The sequence below is a fragment of the Neophocaena asiaeorientalis genome, unplaced genomic scaffold, assembly GCF_003031525.2.
Source record: "Neophocaena asiaeorientalis asiaeorientalis breed wild unplaced genomic scaffold, Neophocaena_asiaeorientalis_V1.1 scaffold114, whole genome shotgun sequence".
Taxonomy (NCBI): domain Eukaryota; kingdom Metazoa; phylum Chordata; class Mammalia; order Artiodactyla; family Phocoenidae; genus Neophocaena; species Neophocaena asiaeorientalis.
Genome location: NW_020173116.1, coordinates 12,510,370 through 12,529,634, shown reverse-complemented (window position 1 = coordinate 12,529,634; position 19,265 = coordinate 12,510,370). Strand labels below are relative to the sequence as shown.

Genomic DNA, 19,265 nt, shown 5'->3' with positions numbered 1-19,265 from the left:
GGAGGAGGCCCTCGATAATCGTTAAATGAAGGAGTGCAGGACTGAAAGGGAGGGAGGATGGCAGGACAGCAAAACACTGGGCTGGTGATGAGAGGGCTCCGGGCTTCACAGAGTAGGAGGGAGACAGGTAAAGACGGGGTAGCGAGCATGTGATCGGGCTTCTGCCTGAGCTCCTGCCGGCAGTTTTTACTGTCCTGGCCCTCAATTCAAGAAGTACCGATTAGGGGCTTCCCTGGCAGTCCAGTGGGTAAGACTCCCAGCTTCCACTGCAAGGGGCATGGGTTCGATTCCTGGTCAGGGAACTAAGATCCCACATGCCGTGTGGCAAAAAAATTTTAAAAGACAGACAGAAAGAAAGAAAGAAAGGAAGGAAAGAAGGAAGGAAATAAAGAAAGAACGAAGAAAGAAAGAAAGAAAGGAAAGAAAGAAAGAGAAAGAAAGAGAAAGAAAGAAAGAAAAAGGAAGGAAGGAAGAAGGAAATAAAGAAAGAGAGAGAAAGAAGGAAAGAAAGAAAGAAGGAAAGAAAGAAAGAAAAAGAAAGGAAGGAAGGAAGGAAGACTGATTAAACAGGTGGTCATTAGAACTAATTATTTCTTCAACGGATTCTGATACAAGCTTCAACAAATCCTATAAATGAGGGCTTTCAGGGACATATAAGGACTAGGAGCATGACCACGAGAAGGAGGCAATACATTATTGCTATAGGTCAAGGGGATCTGGTGCCTTTCTAATGAATTCATTTTTACCCACTGAAGGCCTCAAAGCTCTCCTGAAGTTACTACGTTGCCTGCGATAAGGTCACCTCTGATATAAACACGTTGAACCGGTGGCGTCTAGGTATCCATACGGCTCTATCACACAGGACCGCCCCATATCATCACATCCTCTGTAACAGCAGGTGCAGTAATCCCCACCCAGCCTCCCCACGCCGAAGGCTTCAATGGACGTCCCCTGTGAACAGGGATTTGGGGAAAGTGATTTGGGGAGTGCCCGGTGTCAAAAAATTCATATTGCCACTTTGATCACAAGCAGCGTGGGACCGAAAGTTTTTGAACAACCAACCATTTGAGAGTGTGTAACATGCTTGTGAAAATATTCAAGGCATAATTAGATAAATAACAGATCCAGTGTCTATTTTTACTTTGCCTTGATGAGAAGCTTTGCAGGAGAGACTGCTGGTAGTTAATTCTCCTTAACAACAATCTGTGTAATCACAAACCCCAATTAGCCGTGCCTGTTCTGTGCTATACAAACTATTTCCTTAGCGCTTCACATCACTACTTTGTAATTAGCTTTCATCTACCCGAGCTTTGACTAAAAAAATATAAAAGAGTGTAAGTGATTGTACTGCCACTCAGTATTCTGAGAAATAATCACCCGCGATTTCAATCAGATTAATTTTATCACCCGTATTAAGGAAAATTACCTCGCTCTTCACTCTCTACAGCTGAGGGCTATTTCATTTCCTGAGATGTTCATAAAAGCATAATATAAAGCAATCTGTAATTGTAAATATCCTTCCCTAATAACTTTGAGATATTTCCTTAATACATCTTTACATTTGGAGTTTCCGTTCCATAAAATACAGTAACAAGTGCTCTATTATGTTTTAAGTGTGTGCTGTTAAGCCGGACAACTCGGCGCTGTCCTTCCTGTTTTTACGTTGGGTTATATTTAACTTGTAGATAATGGGAACAAGGTTTAGAAGTGATGGAGCGGAATAATGGCGTTACAGCAATAATATATCTTGCCTTTGTGAGGAATAGAACTTTACAGCCCTATTTCAGGTCAGCCAACACCGATGCCATTTTTCACAGCCTGACAACTTTCACCTTCACCCAAACTCCTAATGTGTTTGCAACACCCTTTCCAGCCAGGACACAGGCCTCCTGCTACTGGTACCCTTCCTTGTAGACCCCTTCGGAAAGCAACAAAAAAGGATGAGAAAAGAAAAGGAAGGAAAAATAAAGACTGTCCTAGCTGGTGGCGGATTCTTGGGGCATCCAGAGATCCCACACGCGGCAATGCAAAGGATTGAGACCTTCCACTGAGAGTGAGTGATCACAGGGAAGGTTTCAATCCCAGCTGTGTGGAGAGCTGGAACTTTCCCACTGGACTGAGTGCATTACGGTGCTTACCTTCATCAGCTGCAGGGCAGGACTGTTGTTCTGATTAGGTGGCCGGTGGCTGTCTAACACTACACTGCAGTTCTCCGACTCCCTGACAAGACGATTTATTAGGTGAGTCATTCCATCCGAGTTGTACCTGGAAGATGGATTTTAGAAGTATTCAGGATTCTGAGCTCAAAAACAAGTCAAAGCCCCAAAGCTGGGAACCTTGGGGGGTCTACCTGAAACCTTGCTGATCATATTAAAACATAATTTGTATCCTGAGCCACCAATCCATAGTTTCATGCATAAGAAGTCTACCAGCATCTAAGATGCGGCATACCTAGCCAACACGTACAACTGTATACACCTGTCCTGGTGGGCACAGGTCATTTAAATTTGATAAAGACCACAGGGGGCAGGCTGGTGCGGAAGGGACGTTCCATCGCTCTGTGCAGTGGACCTTGAATTGCTCTCATATAGGCAGGCCCCATAGGGAAATGAAGTGTTGTTCAGATCGCTTTAATCTGCTCCCCTCCAGCAAACACAGTGGCTTTTGCCAGCTCAACTCAAAAGTGTTCTTCCTTGCTTAATATTCTTCCTGCCTCTCTGTCTCCTGGCAGGTTTGCAAAGGTTTTTTTTGTTGTTGTTTTGTTTTCCTGCAAAATAAGGTCATGTGGACCAAAACTTTGGGATTCGAAATGGGAAGGGGAAGAAAAGAAAGTGAAACCATTTGTTGGTTTCTTGGTTTTCTGATGCAAGTCAGGACATGGCAGAGACACGCACTTGGGTGTGGAAGCATGTCCAGTGAGAAAGGTCCACAGCACCCATTTCCCATATTGGCATTTTTTTGTAAACACTGTTCTGACCCCGACTGCTGATGTAGGCAATGCTTTGAGCCTGACTGCTGATGTAGGCAATACTGTGACCTGGGGCAACCTGTGACATCTCCATACCTCTGAGGACAGGCCTTCCAGGATGTGAGCAGTGAAACGAAACTGAGACCCTATAAACTAATTAGCTTCCCTCATTTTACTTCCCTCACTGTCAGAAGAAAGGGTTTAACACATGTTCTTGCCTTGTATATTCTAATCCTTCCATCAAGACAGAAGACCTTTTAAAACATGAAGATGTCATCTGCTATTACAAAGAAGACTCAGGCTTGTGCATTTCACATGAAATCCAACCAGCGCCCTCCCAGACACTGCTGTAGGGCTGCCCCTATGCAGCGTTCATTTGAAAACATCAATGGGTTACATCACGTTAGGGTATAGAATAAACATTTAACCCTGACACGGGAAGCTTTGCTTTATGATATCCAAAGAGGTAGCTTCTATTCTAACTTATTACCTATACCTCCCAACATTGAAAAGTTAATGGATTATTGCAGGTGGAGTAAGGGCCAACAAGTTAGGGACAAAGAAAGTGTGTGTGTACGTGGGGGAATAATACACATTGTACAAGTGGATGGTTCAAAAGAAAATGTCTGTTTTGAAAACCTCTCGTCAGGCATTAGTAACGAAAGTCATCTCCTGAAGGACATTGGATCTCTTGCTATTTTCCCTGAAGTTCTATGGTATAAGGAAAAGCCAGCAGGCACACAAACAGTGGTGACCGGGACCCATGTTCACACGAGTGAGCCTGACGAGTGAGGGTCAGCGATGAACCAAGGAAACGTGCGCTGGGTCCCATGCATCCACCCACATAGTCCTGTTAGGTGGACTCGCTTAGGAAAAGCTCAACTGCTCTTTGTTTTTATGGAGGTCAAATTAATTAATTAAAGATTTTTCTTTCACCATGTAGGAAAATTACCTTGGGAAAAAGCTTTAATTTAAATATCGAAATATTTCTTAACCTGTGAATTTCAAAAGCTTATAAAGGACAGTATGATTTGGAATCATCCCTTTTTTTGGCGGTGGCGGGGGGGCCTCGTGCCACACAGCTTGCGGGAACTTAGCTCCCCGATCAGAGATCAAACCCGAGCCCCCTGCTGTGGAAGTGTGGAGCCTTAACCACTGGACCCCCAGGGAATTCCCTAGAATCATCACTTTCAAATTGAGCTTCAGACAGTTATGACAGTTCATTTTAGAATGTATTAATTCCCTACACACTGATTTTTATTGAACATTTACTATATGAACACTTACTATATATTGAATGTTATGCTAAGAACTGGCTGTCAGAGGGAGGGTCTTTTTTTTAACACAGTCAATGGAAAGAATATTCAAAAACTTTTTCTTTGGTTTTTTTGTTTGTTTGTTTTTACTTGGTCACTGTTTGCAAAAGTACCTAGCTTGAGGAAGAGATGCCAAGACTGAAAACTATGAAATCCTTTCATAAGTGTCTCTTCATATTACCAGGAAATACTCCCTAGAGATAAGGGTGGGGAAACTCAAATAACCTAGCACATGTAAAATCTGCACTTCAGTTTACAGGCAAGAAACACCAACACAACTCGCTTCTGATTGGAGCATGTTGACAGGCCGGGAAAGCAGAACGATAGTGCGGAAACAATACGCGCTTAAGATGAAAAGGTAAAAAGTAATTAAAAGGAAGAGAAGGCAAGGAGTTCCCTGGGACCGCATCTTCTCCAGGTTCAGTGGGCTGGTGCCCAGTAGTCCCATGGCCCAGCCTGACTGCTGAGAGAAGGTGACTGAAGGCCCAGCCCGGATGGAGGGGAACACGATTCTGACCCCAGGAGCGATGGGAAAAGCACCAATCCTTCCCCGAACTTCAGTTGGCGAGGTCACAAATGACATGAGTCTCATGGTTTTAAAATGCCCTGCTTAGATTGTTCAGGGATATATTAGTATCCTCAGGTGGCTATAACTACTATCACAGACTGGGGAGCTTAAAGGACAGAAATGGATTTCCTCACAGTTCTGGAGGCTAGAAGTTCATGATCAAGTTGCCCGCGGGGCTGACGTCTGGTGAGAGCTCTCATCCTGGGTGGCAGGCAGCTACCTTTTTGTTGTCCTTCACATGGCCTTTCCTCAGTGTACACACACACACACACACACACACACACACACATCTCATGTGTCTCTCATAGCGACACTCATCGCATTGGATCAGGGGCCACCCTTGCCCTCTCATTTAACCCAAATTACTTCCTTAGAGGTCTCGTTTCCAAAAACAGTCCCACTGGGGGTTAGCACTGCAACATATGAATCTTCTGGGGACACAGACATTCAGTCCACAATAAGGGAATTTTACTAAAATAAATGGCTCGAGTAAGATCACCACACGACTGTCCTAATTACCTTAGACATCATCACACAATAGAGATGGAGGGGTGGAAAAGGGCCTTGGTGAAGAAGCTTAACTGCATCACGTGATTGAAGGGCCGTAGCTGCTTCCTTGGACATTTGTGCCAAACGTCAGACAAGGAGGGGCACGCAGGGTCCACAGGCTCCCAGAGTTCCCACCCTGCTCCATCCCCTGCGGGAGTGAATGCTCAGAGGAGACCACTCCTGTCCCTCCTGCAACCAGAAGTAAACACAATGGTGCTATTTGTTCACTTTGCTTTGTTTTTTCAGAAGACTCCCTCTTTCCACAGGCTTCATTTAAACAAAACCACATGAAGTTTTGACTCTTTTTCAGGAAAGCCCTTGTGAGCTGCCCAAGCTCCGTGGGGTATTCTGCCCTTTCTAGTCCTTTGCCTGCTACAGCAACGAGCAGACATGTAGTAGCACTCGTACATTTTTGTGGAAAGAGTTTAAAAATAAAGATAACTTTACTCTGTGAACAAACACTTCAAATAAATCCATCTACAGATATACCCAGCAAAACCTCTCTCTGCTGAATATTTTCCTGGTAGTATAACTCTTGGTAGTGTTTTGTTTTGTTTGGTTTTGCTCGTCTGTTTGTTTTGTTTTTAGTTATCTCTCTTTGTTTTGCCCCTTAGTGATTGCTCTAGCATCTAAAAGATGCATCTTTATCTTAGAGTTTATTTACCTTAAAATAATACTATATCATGACATATAGCACAAGAACCTTACAAGGGTACACTTCTCTTTCCCACTTCCCAACTTCTGTACTATTTTTGTCACATATTTTTGCATATGTTAGAAACCCCACAATATGTTGTTATTAGTTTACTAGCTTTAGACAGTCAATTATCTTTTAAATAACTGTAAAAATGAAAAAATACTATTTAACATTTACCCATATATTTAACATCTTTGACATTCTTCACTCTTTTGTGTAGATCCAAGTTTCCATCTGGTATTACTTATATTTGGCCCAGAGAACTTCCCTTCATGTTTCTTGTAGTGCAGGTCTGCTGATGACAAATTCTCTCAGCATTTGTTTTTCTTAAAGTGTCTTTATTTTACCTTTATTTTCAAGGGGTTTTTTTTTCCCCACAGGATGTAGAATTCTACATTGACATTTTTTGTTCTTTCAGCATTTAAAAAATGTTTCATTGACTTTGGGCTTGCATAGTTTCTTAACAGAATTGGCACTAACTCTTTTCTTCACTCCCCTTAATATAATATGCATTTTTTTTCTATCAGATTTCAAAATTTTTGACTTTGTCACTGGTTTTCATGAATTTCATTACCATGTACCTAACTGTTTATCCTACTTGAGATTTTTGAGTTTCTTGGATCAATGGGTTTATAAGTTTTATTATACTTGAAAATTTTAGGCCATTATTCTTGAATTATTTTGTAGCACCCTTCTCTCTTTTTCCTGCTAGGATTCAAAATACACATATGATAGGCCAGTTAGTATTGTCTTTCAGGTCGGTCCACTTTTTAGCCTTTTTACGCCTGTACTTTGTTTCACTGTTTCCTATTGTCTTGCCTTCAAATTTACTGATCTTTTCTTCTGCAATGTCTAATCTGCTGTTAATCCTATACAGTGAATTTCTCATTTCAGATATTGTGTTTTTCAGTTCTATGGTTTCAATTTCTTCCTTTTTACTGTTTCCATTTCTATCTCCATTGTGCTCATGACTTTCCTTTAAATTCTTGGATATACTTATAATAACATTTTAGATTTCTTCTCTGCTAATTGCATCATCTCTGTCATTTCTGTGTCTGCTTCTATTGACTGATTTTTCTCCAGGTATGGGCCACATTCCCCTTCTTCAAATGTCTAGTAATTGTATTAGATGCTGCACATTGTGGTTGTTACATTGTTGAGTGCTTGATTTTGTGGCCTTTATGTAAAGTGTTGAGCTTTGTTCTGGCAGACAGTTATTAGCAGGTTGTTTTTTTGCTTTGGAAGCTTGTTTTTAAGCTATATCAGGGTGGGCCTAGAGTAGTCTTTATTGAGGGCAGTTTAGCCATACTAACAAGACCTCACTCTGCTGAGGTCTCTACTGAAGGCCCTGCAAAGGCAACAGAATTTCTTCACTCAGACCAGCTGGAATGTGACTGCCTCCCAGCTCTGTGTGAGCTCTGGAAGTATTCAGCTTACAACTCACTAGTCATTATTTTTTTGCCCTGATCATGGAGTTTTACTCTATGCATGTACAGTTTAGTACATAGAAAGTCTTGAGGAAACTCCTGTAAGGGTTTCTCTCTTCTCTCTTCTTTCCTCTCTCTCTCTTTCCCTCTCCCTCTCTCTCCCTATTCCCTCTCTCTCTCCTCAGTGGTACTCTGCTTTGAAAATTCCAGCCACATGAAACTACCTGTACTACAATCTCTGTCTTGTCAGCTCAGTAAGGCCACTCCTCTCTGCCTAAGTTCTTCCTCCTTACACTCCAGTTTTAAAGAACTCCAAGCAGCAAACTGGGGCGTCCATAGCACTCACTTTGTTTGTTTCCCTCTTCTTCAGTATCCTAGTCCTGCAGTGCCTGGTGTTCAGTGTCTTTAAAAAAATCATTTCATGGAGTTTGTCTAGTTTTCTAGGTATCTATGGCATGAGTGCCGGTTGGTTACTTCAGCATGGCCAGAAGCAATCCTTCTTTTGCTTTTTAATTTTAAAACTACATAACTTATCTTCGTCTTCCAATATAAAGTTTTTTGACAAAAGTTCATATAGAAGTATTATTTTTATATCCCCCAAACTCAATACAACATACCAAGCAATTGCATAACCAAGCAATATGCAGAAAAGTCTTGAATTACAGTCCATATGCAACTCACAGAATCATGGGTAGTTGTGATAAAATTCATACCAAGTGTCATCAGAAAGAACACGTGCTTTAAATGTTGGAGGTAAGAGTGGCCATGGAGCAGCAGTAAAAACAACTGTTGGCTAACAGCCTAGGTAATATATTAGTGATCTGGAAGTAGAGCTTACATTGTGCATCTTAACACAGTGGCTTGTTACAGCTATGTGGGACACTTAGAGTACTTGCATTGTATTCAGGACATTAGCTCGGGATTTTGTGTTCACATGGAAGGCCATAATTTTTCCCATTTATGGTAACGGAAAATGACCATCCACTGAGTGTTTTCAGGCAGATATCTGTTTTTCTGCATAGGATCCCTGACGTTGAGCATGAAATGACTGCATTTCCTAATGGAAAGGCTTCTCCCAAAAATATTCCAAAGCGTCCAGGTGAGCACATTCTCATCCTTAGCAAGGCTCAATTCCTGCCTAAACACCTAGAGAATAGTTTTGGAGGGTTCATTTGAATAAAATCATAAGGAGATTATTTGAGACAGGTCTGAATCCCGACATCTGAGACCTGCTGAAAGATGCGTAAACCATTCAAGCAGGCACATGCCGAGCTGACTCCAGTAAATAAAAGAAAAAATTTCAAGAGAGAACCTGAAACATTTTGACCTAAAGAACTGTTACTAGCATGAGAAGCTCTTATGATGAGTGCACGTGAAAAGTCCTTATCACAAAGGAGATGCCTAGTTATTAGACAGTTTAACGAAATTTCTGATGTGTAGTATTAAAACAATTGAAAAATCCAGTACTGAGGATTGATGTCTCAAAATTCACAGAATGATTCTTTTTGACCAAAACCCATTGATTTGAAAGGATTAAATAAGACTGAAATCTCTTCAAACAGAAGCACCCAATTTACTAATGATTTGTACCTATAGGCAAATCAAATTAATTGTACTATTTCTGGAAATGTTACAAGCAGAGAGGGAAATTTCGCATTCATCAAACCCATTTAAATCCATTTGGAACCCTTTTTGAGAGGCATTAAAAAGATTTAGCTGTTTAAGGAGTGAGCAAGGCTATTTAGACACAATTATTTAAAAGTATTAAAACATGCTTCTGGTTTCCCCTTAATTTGGTAGCACGATGTCCAGGACCTCTCTGATGCACTGAATCCATCGTGGGTTTGACATTGGCCTCGGTTGTTTTCTTTTAGCAAAGATTCTGGCATCATAAGAGCCCAGGCCACTTTCTCCTTCAAGAAATATATATTATTAAGTCTCTAATTAGAAAGGAATCAAGAAATAAGCTGTCAGCTGAAATTTATGATTCCTTATAAAATGCTAAGGGCCACAATGGTTCATTTTAAAACGCTGGCTGCCACACATTTCCTTTCCTTTGGCTGCAATCACTTAACAAAGAAAAAGCATTTCTGAGCCACAAATATTACATCTAAGAACTCACAGGAGTGATGTTCAAATGAAGTACTTTGTAGGACAGAATCTAATCATGCTGATGGGATTGGGTTTTAGTCTCGCTTACCTAGTCTCTGATTTATAGCCCTCCCTACACTCTTTTGGGGGAAAATGCAGCCATTTCCCCCCATTTTAGTGGCATTAATAGACATAAATGGGTAAGGCTAGGAGGGGCAAAGTGGCTGGGGAGAGAGGCCAGAGATGACTTGTGTACAGAGTGGTGAGTTTAGCAGCATCCCTGCCATTCCTGGTAATAGAAATCACGCGATTATAGCCCCCGTCTCCCAGTGGACAAGTACAGTCCCCCAGCTTCTCATTAGAGAACAATTGCATCCCTCCCTTTTCCACATTAAACATGGGCTACACTTTGTGAAGGAAACACCCAAGGTCTTGGACCGGTGATTTGGCTCCAGCTTCAACTCTGTTTACCACTTGGTAGAGCAGCCCCTGCTCCGTGGTGAGGGGACGTGTGCAAGCAGTGGGCAGCAAGTCTGGACATGCTTGGTCACCACTCTTTCAGAAGGTCAGGCTCAAGATTTCGGGCAGAATTAGCTTTGCCAACTGCCTTATTCCCTCTGCTCCCAGAGACCCATACACTACAGTCTTTAACAGAAAGATTTCCTGTGAAGTTAAAATAAAGGAGACCAGCAACTTTTTTTAGACGTGTTTTGAAATGGACATAAATCTGAACTAGCCGTACAAACATGCCTAACGCCAGTTTCAGAGCTGACCGTTTACTACTTTCTACTTTCTTAAACCTATTGTCCCATTTTCAATAATATTTTAAATTTACTTTTTTTTTTTTTTTGTGGTACGCAGGTCTCTCACTGTTGTGGCCTCTCCCGTTGCGGAGCACAGGCTCCGGACGCGCAGGCTCAGCGGCCACGGCTCACGGGCCCAGCCGCTCCGCGGCATGTGGGATCTTCCCGGACCGGGACACGAACCCGCGTTCCCTGCATTGGCAGGCGGACTCTCAACCACTGCGCCACCAGGGAAGCCCTAACCTTACTTTTTAAAACGCCTTTATGCTTAGCACGACACGGCCCCATGTAGACTGCGGAATTTTTCAGGATGCTGGAATGTTAGGCAGAGTTCTCAAGCCTGACAGATCCTTTTCTCTCTCCATCATCCTAATTTTTAAAGTGTTAAAAGGTCCCCGCTGATCCCCTGGACTGCATTCTGATCCAGCTTCCTCTGTGCTTGTTGTTCTGGCAACTAAGCTGTCTTCTAGTCATAACTCCAACACCTCTGCAGGGCTTCAGGCTGTTACTAAGGTTTCCTTGTACCCAAGGTGCCTCATCTCCTTGAATTTGTTGATCTTCGAAAGCAGGGGGTGCTTTCCCACTCTGGATAGGGTCAACATCATCTTGCTGGCAGAGTCAGCCAAGGGTTAGCAAGCTGCCCTTGTTTCCAGCACCTTCTCAGCCATGAACAGTCCACATCATGCACGATGAAGCATTTTCCCTCAATCCTACTTTAGGATCTTATACTTTTATTCTACTTCGAAGTTTCTTGTGCCCGGAGTCCCACTGCCTTCCCAACTCTATTCTTTCTCCACCAAAGCTTAATGGTCCAATATCACTTAGAAAGAATCCTGGACTTCCAGAGCAGGTAAATAAATGAGATGTAATCTCACCTTGTTTCCCATTTTACAAATGAGAAAACTGAAGAGCGTGTTGACGAAGTGAGTTGTCCAAAGTCACAGCTGATCCCGGGAATTCTCACCTAGGGTGGTGCTTTCCCAGTGTCAAGGCTGGGTCTTGCCCAGTGATTGGTTCTTCATGCCTGTATGATAACCCAAGTGTTTAAGACGAAGAGCGTCAGGTTTCCATGTGCTCTAACTGAAGGAGGGATGAGTGGAGGAGTTACAGGCACCATGTCAGGCAGGGTCTCTCAGCTGCGCCCCCTTCTGGCTGCCAGCCACTTCCACTGGGACTTTTGCCGACTGCACAGAAAAGAAGAAACCCACCACCAACTCTGCTGTCACAGGGCTACCTCCTTTCGAAAAAAATTCTGTCCTGGATTATCTGTCTTCTACCCTCCAAAATTTTTCTTCCCCTCCCTTGACAAAGGGGACAACAATTGCAACAAGTATCTTACGAAGATTTTGGAAGAGCTGGAAGACCAAGCCATCCAAGGATGCCTGGAAGAAAGGACTCACCAGGGGGACATGCTCGATCCCAATGTGGCCATAGCAGCTGGAGCAGAGACTGTGGAGGTGGTGGCTGCAGCCCTGGAAGGCATCTGAGTGACGGCCCAAAATGATGACCAGGCAAAGCATTTCCAATCGTCCTCTGGTGGTTACCATGCTGCAGCCCTGATGCACACAGGACTACCCTACATGCCACAGGCAAGGACCTCTCCATCACTGCGAGTGTTCAAGTGGGGATGTGAGAGAGGAAATCCTGTCTCCATACCTGCTAGGGCTCTGGGGCTTCGTTGTGCATTTTTCACAGTCGTGATTTTGACTGTTGCTGTTGACTGTGAAGCGCCCACATTAGCAGCCAGCCCTCGACCACACAGCTGTGCCCACTTCAGATGTGTGTATTTTCTCACACCAGCCAAAGGGCTGTTGTTTTCCTGACCTTCTAGTTTGGCTTCCATTTTTAGCTTTTATTCTTTTTGCTTCGGATTTCAATGGCTGTCCTCTTTCGTAATGATCAAATGAGCACTTTGTACGCAAAAACCTATCAGAATATACTATGTTATCATTTTTTTTTAATTTTGAGGGGAAGGGGGAAATAAAACAATGCACACATTGCCAGGAAAAATGATCCCTCTGAAAAGTAAATTTGCTTTTAAAATATAGATAATAAAATCACCAAGTTCCCATGCCAAACATCACCATCAACAAATTAAAAACCTTCCACCTTCACACCACAAATGGTAAAAGCCTTGATATCTAGGTGCAGAAAAAGCCATTGAAGACACAGACACCTCGATATGTAGGTGCGGGAAAAGTCATTGAAGACACAGACACCTGATTTGTAAATACAAATAGACATTTTCGTATCCACAGAAACTTATATGTGAGAAAGAAAATCACACGTGCAAACACATTGGCTGCTTCCGAAAACTTGGCCCCGAAAGTCGACTATATTTTGCCATTGGCAGATGTTGTTGTTGTTTTTATCATTGGAGACGTCGGTATTTTTACACACTTCAGAAAGGATCTCTGAAATCACGAATGCTTTTTAAAACAAACTTAAAGTAAGCATTTACATTCAGGGTCCAAAACAAGGTACCGGTAGGAGCCGGCCCTCTAATGAGATTTTTTTTTTTCCTTTCCTAAACAAATGCAGAATGATGTGTGATGCACTTTCCAAGCCAGGTCCCCTTTAAGAACCCAGGGATGGCCATCGCCACTGAATTACCCGCCAGCCCTCACCAGAGATGTCTGCCGTGCAAAACCTGTGACAAAGGACTGAAATGACAGCACTCTGACTCACTCTTACATTGTGTTTGTTTAGGAAGGTCCTAGAAATTGTATTTCACCAACCACATTCGCTATCAACACACAATTATCTGGCTTAATCATGTGGAACAGTGGCAAATTCACCTGGGGCTTAAGAACTAATGACATTCTCGTCTGAGCTGCTTTAGTGAAATGGCCTAGCACCTGAAGCAGGAACAGCAAGATTGCTCAAGAAAATTTGGTTTTCTGTTTTCATTTCACAGCATAGGGCCTCTGCTCAAATCAACAAACACTCCTGATTAAATAGCCGTGGTAGCTGGCTTCTCCGCACTCCCGCGTGTGGCTCGGAATGTACATCGAGCACCCCAGCCTTTACAGGGAAAGGACTGTCTGCGACTTGTTGGTGAGGCGTTGTCTTTCTGACGGGGAAAATAAGTAAACAATTGGCAGTGCATAATCTGGGTCTGATTATAGTTATTAGCGTGGGCAACCCTTGTGTGGCTGGAAGCACCGCCAGCCCTGCAGCCCCAAAGTCACGCAAATACACTCAGGTGTATATTTTCATTTCCTCTTGCCATCTGGGGCGAGGGCATTAAGATTCTGCTTACTCCCGAAAAATCCAGCCCCTACCCTCGGCCTTAACCCCCAGTGTGCAAGGGGCTTTGTAGAGTCACTGCTGATTCTGCTGCTAAATCCCAAGGAGGGGAGAGGCCAATTTTCAAAAGCTGGCAGAGGCGAGAAATGGAGTGTTCAGACTTCCAAATGCTTCAGAGAAAGGGGGGCAGGCTCAGCGTTTCTTCTGGAGGGCTGCAGGAGGAACGGCCTTCACGCAACAGAGAGATGGTTGATTTGCCTTAGCAGGCAAAGGCAGACCAGGAGAGCCTACCGAATTCCTGTTTTCCCTCTTGGTGTGTGCTCCACACCAAATGTCCTTTTATTTCTAATTTTCTTTTATCCCTCTCATTAGCGTGGGCTGCGGGGCTATCGGTGATGAGCAGAACGCTTCAACTTCAGCTAAATTTTTTGATGTTACTGCTAGCTCTGGTGCTGGGCTGCCTGCAGCTGAGCCCCAAAGCCTGCTGTTTAGAGAAATTCCGGAAGTCCTTAAGTTTGCCAGCTGTAAGCGTAGCTTCACGTGCTCTCCCTCTGATTCTGTGTCCTCATCCTGTCTGCATCTCATCTCACGACTTCTAACTACCACTGACACCACGACTGTCCCTACCCATCGGATATGCAGGAATGCATAAACTGGGAAAAACAGTACTCAGAGCAGAAGCAAAAATAATAATGATAAACGCAAAGCAGTAAAGGACAAAAAGAGAGAGAGAGAAAGCAGTAAAAGCTAAAAATTCGCACAAGTCTGAAGATTCGTTGTCATACTGACTTTCAATACTACATTTTTTAAAAAATCAGGTGGCATTTTATAGGAAAGTCTTTTGATACTTGACAAACTAAAGGTCTTTTTGATTGCGCTCCAAAAGTAAACTGCCTCATAATAAAACGGCTAATGGCACAAATACCAGCTCCCCCAGGATCCTGAGGGGGTGAATTCATCACACTCTTTTTCACCAGCCAAGTTCAGAACGTGTGGTTTCTCGGTGGACACGCCTGCCAATGTGACTGCTTTGATCGCTGCGAGACAAAGTGTAATCAACCTTCATTGTACAGTTCAAATAAAGTTCCTACATACTCATCACCAACAGTACACGGCTGCCGATCATTGGCCGGAAGCAGCAGTTCCCGACATCCTCAGAAAGAGACACAATACAGCCCAAGATGACATGAGGTATGGGATATTTCTCATAAAAAGGAGGCACTTATTGATACATATGAGGCAGTTTACATATGAGGAATTGGGGCTCAGACAGGAAATAGCATTAGTTCAAAATCAACTAGCTCTGAGAAGTATGGCTACAACCTGCATCAATTGTTTCTATGAAGCCTCGGAAATGGAAATGACTTAGAAAAATCTAAAACCAACTCCTTACAAAATCGTACATACCCAGAAGTCCCTTGTCTTGGTAAAGGGCTCAATGTTTTGCTGCTTTTGCATCCACTGCAGCTTTAGTCTCCCCCAGAACCTCTCCCTCCCTCATCCTTCTACCTATCATCCACAATGCTGATGCGTCCACCACCCACTATGTGAAAGGGACCTGAAGCTGAACAAGACACAATTATGCCACGAAGGGGTCTACAGTGTGGGTGCTATAGGGCTAGAGAAAAATAAAACTAACGAGTTTTCAGCATCCACTATAATTATAGAAACATATGCAAGAGCTTAAGGAACATAAATGGAAATGACCATTCTATTAGCAGAAGAAAGTACAGCAACTTTTCACAACAAAAAATGATATTTACACAATAGCACTGAGTTTTGTTTTAGTATCTCAGAGAGAAAGGTTGGGGACGTGGCCTTCCAGGTGGAGGAAACAGCATCCATGCCCTGGTCCACTCTTCTATTCCCTCGGTAATAATTAGTATTGCTCTAGGCACCGAAAACAGAGGACTGGGGAAATGATACCGTCTCTGCTCTTGTGAACTGGAGGCTACCGGGGCAGACATAAAATCACCAAATGATCACATAGCCACAAACAGTGCCAAGTAGCATGAAGAAAAATAGGGACAGGAGCTTAGAGCAGTGCCAGTCCTCTCTGAGGAGGTGATGTGTAAGTCTAGACCTCAGGAATGAAACTGAGAGACAGTCATGTGCGTGAGGCAGGGGGGAAAGCCCTGCTGAGGAGGGAAGACCCCCGCTAAGAGCTGTCACATTTTTGTCTAGACCAGTTAAATCCTGACTATCGCCAAAGGGTCTGGACCTCCCACCCCAAAGGGACGAACCGTGTAAATAACCCGCTTGGTGGAATTCTGGTTTTACTTTTCTCTCACCACCACGTGCAGCCTGTGACTTTGTGTGAATCACTTCCCTTCCACGCATCCACTTCTAGACAGATGAGCACAACAAGAAAAAGCTCAAACCTGACAATGTTAATAACAGAAAATCAGTGATGAAGAAAGTTCGTCTCCTGAAAGCAGTAGTTTTCTCTTGACATGACCAAACTATTCCGTTCCCTCCCCGTAGTCCTGGGACAGAAACGATCTTCCTATTGTCTCAGAGTGAAACGCTTTCACCATCTCCCTCAGCAAGCTGGATTATAAATCCTATCTGACCATTCAAATCTACATGAAGTACTTGTCTAAAAAAAAAAGTTTTCGTTGTTCCATAATCCACATGTTTGCAAAATTATCTCACAATTTTTAATTAAGGGGGGATGAAGTAAAAATACCCAGACTAATTCATTACTAAAAAGAACTCTATTGGGCTTCCCTGGTGGCGCAGTGGATGAGAGTCCGCCTGCCAATGCAGGGGACACAGGTTCGTGCCCGGGTCCGGGAGGATCCCACATGCCGTTGAGCAGCTGGGCCCGTGAGCCATGGCCTCTGAGCCTGCGCGTCCAGAGCCTGTGCTCCGCAACGGGAGAGGCCACAACAGTGAGAGGCCCGTGTACCGCAAAAAAAAAAATAATAAAATAAAAATAAAATAAAATAAAGAACTCTATTATTCTGTAAACTTAGAAGCATATTTTAAGTTGCAAAAGGAAAATAGCACTCAAGCTACAGGCTAAGGACAGTCAGGCAAATGGTCAGGATACTTTAGAAATGAAAACAAGGGGAATAGTCCATGTTTTCCAAGGTGGAAAAACTCAAGAGTAAGAATACATAGAAACATAGAGAACTGGACACTGCTCAGCTGCTGACCAACAGTACTACCAGGTAAAGTCCTCTTAAATTCCCTACTTTTTTGGCCTCAGATTCTCCATCAGCTGTAACTGAGATCTTTAAATAATTTTTTTTTTTTTTTTTTTTGCGGTACACGGGCCTCTCACTGTTGTGGCCTCTCCCGTTGTGGAGCACAGGCTCCAGACGCGCAGGCTCAGTGGCCATGGCTCACGGGCCCAGCCGCTCCACGGCATGTGGGATCTTCCCGGACCGGGGCGCGAACCCGCGTCCCCTGCACCGGCAGGCGGACTCTCAACCACTGCGCCACCAGGGAAGCCCTAAATAAAGATTTTTAAAAAATAAAAAATAAAAATTGAGATCTTCTTTAAATAAATAAGTATCACCTAACTAAATACATGTAAGCTTATTATACTTTCATTACAAATGTGCCTCCTAGGTCATTAAAGATGGTAACAAATTCTCCATCACTCTATGTGAGAACAAAGATGAAGGAAACTTTCATAAAACAGGAGAGAACACCGAAAATGCACAGTACCAGGAACAATCCTACCATCAACTTAAAAACCCTTCCCCTCATGAATTACCTCTAAACAACCCAATATGTATTCCAAAACCATCCCTGACCCTTTACCAAAAACTCCCTTTGCTGCTTGTTGTAAAATGTTAACACAGGACTATCATAATATTTCTCCCCAGGAAATTATAAGAGCATTTTGCTCATTAGAAAGAGCCAGGATACTTCACTAGTCCTGTTCCTGGAGATTCTGATTCACTAGATCAGGAGAGGATACCAAGAATCTGGAGGTTTAATACACACCACGAGTGATTCTTGCAGTTGCCATCCGTAAGTTTTGAGCAACACCACTGTGGCCTGAGCGGACAACTGAGGAGCCTTAAGCAGGAGCCTGGCACCCTCCGATCTATGCTGAGACCAATCTACAAACGCCTCACCTGGGAGCTTTATACTTTGAGCTAGAGATTGGCTTCTGGAAATCGGCTAGGGCGCTGTTAAAAATCCCAATACTCAGGCCAGAGCTCCTCAGACTAATTACAAAAGAAGCTCTTGGGGGTGGGATCCAGACACGGCATCTTTAAAGCTCTCCAGGTGATTCCAGTGTGCAGCCAGTGCTGAGCAGACAGAATTCTGAGCAGTACTGTCCTGGCTCCTTACACAAACAAGATGACCACCTCTCTCTCTGACAGGATTTGGGATCTACTAATGAAAAAGTCAAGGCTCATTAGATTAGCTTTCAGTGTCACTTGCTTTATTTTTCTTTGTAGAACTTATCACTATCTAACATTTTAATATACTTTAGTAGTATTTAAAACATACACACACACACAGTCTATCTCCCTTTCTAAAGTATATGTTTCATTAGATTGAAGAATTTTTCTGGAATAGTGTGCCTAGTATATGGTTGAAAACATTTCTGTGTTGTTATTGAATTGATACTACATATATACTATCAGTTGGCAGAGGATGGGGGGGATAAATATTATTATTAGCCGATGCAACCTTAACTAAGTAGAGATATATTCTGGATGAAAAGAGAGAAAAAATAACTGTGAATTAAGATGTTATTGGCAATGATAATGAAGAGAGATCTTATATGCAGCAAGAGAAGTGGTCCAAAACATCAGTGCACTCCTAATAACATGGGCAGATTAGTAATGAATCCGCCCCCATGCCTTAAAGGGAAAAATTCTCATAAATAGCCAACCATCATTAAATGTTTGCCTCACAAAGTCATTTAAATAATAATATTTAAGTGGCTCTAAACTCTTTATGTTCATAACCTCTTATAACTCTCTCTGTAAAGCTCAAATCAAACACAAACAAGATCACAAACCAACAGAAGTTCATTTAACAAAATTAATTTAATGTGATACATGATGCTATCTTGCAAAAACAAATATGCTAATTCTACATTTAACAGGGAAGAATTCTGTTTTTTTTTTTACCTTTAACTTGTCCATTTGTCTCCTTTTATTCTGAGCATAATGAAACATCATCTGATCAACTTTGTTGAAATGTTGTTATTTTCTTTTGAACAATAAGTTTGTATTTTAAAGGTAATCCTTAACTTTAATGAGCATGTATATTTGATAGTGCACTTCAAAATACAATACTGGCAAAATATAAAATGCCAGTTTAATCAAGTTCATCAATGTGTGACAACCATGATACTGACAATAAATATAAGTTATCTGAAGAGATTGGCTCCCCCCCCTCCCCCCCCCAGGCACACACACACTGTAAATACGGTGCTAAGAGCAGGTTTGGGTGCAATAACAGGATTTGGGTTACCAAATGATAATAGGTAACATGTTTATACGTGTGTATTTTCAGATAAATAAATACGAAGAAAAAAGATTGAAGTATTGTAAAAGGCCAATAGCAGTTACGTCAGAGTAGTGAAATTACAGATCATTTTTAAATTTTTTGTTTGTTTT

At 42.6% G+C, this 19,265-nt stretch overlaps 1 protein-coding gene across 1 annotated transcript in view; it reads right to left on the bottom strand.

Moving 5' to 3' along the window:
* Positions 1-19,265, bottom strand: part of TMEM182 (transmembrane protein 182) — a 224,632-nt gene that overhangs the window by 55,542 nt on the left and 149,825 nt on the right. The window contains exon 4 of the transcript XR_003003084.1: positions 2,139-2,265. The gene's annotated coding sequence lies outside the window, so the exon portion shown is untranslated. The remainder of the gene's footprint in view (positions 1-2,138; positions 2,266-19,265) is intronic.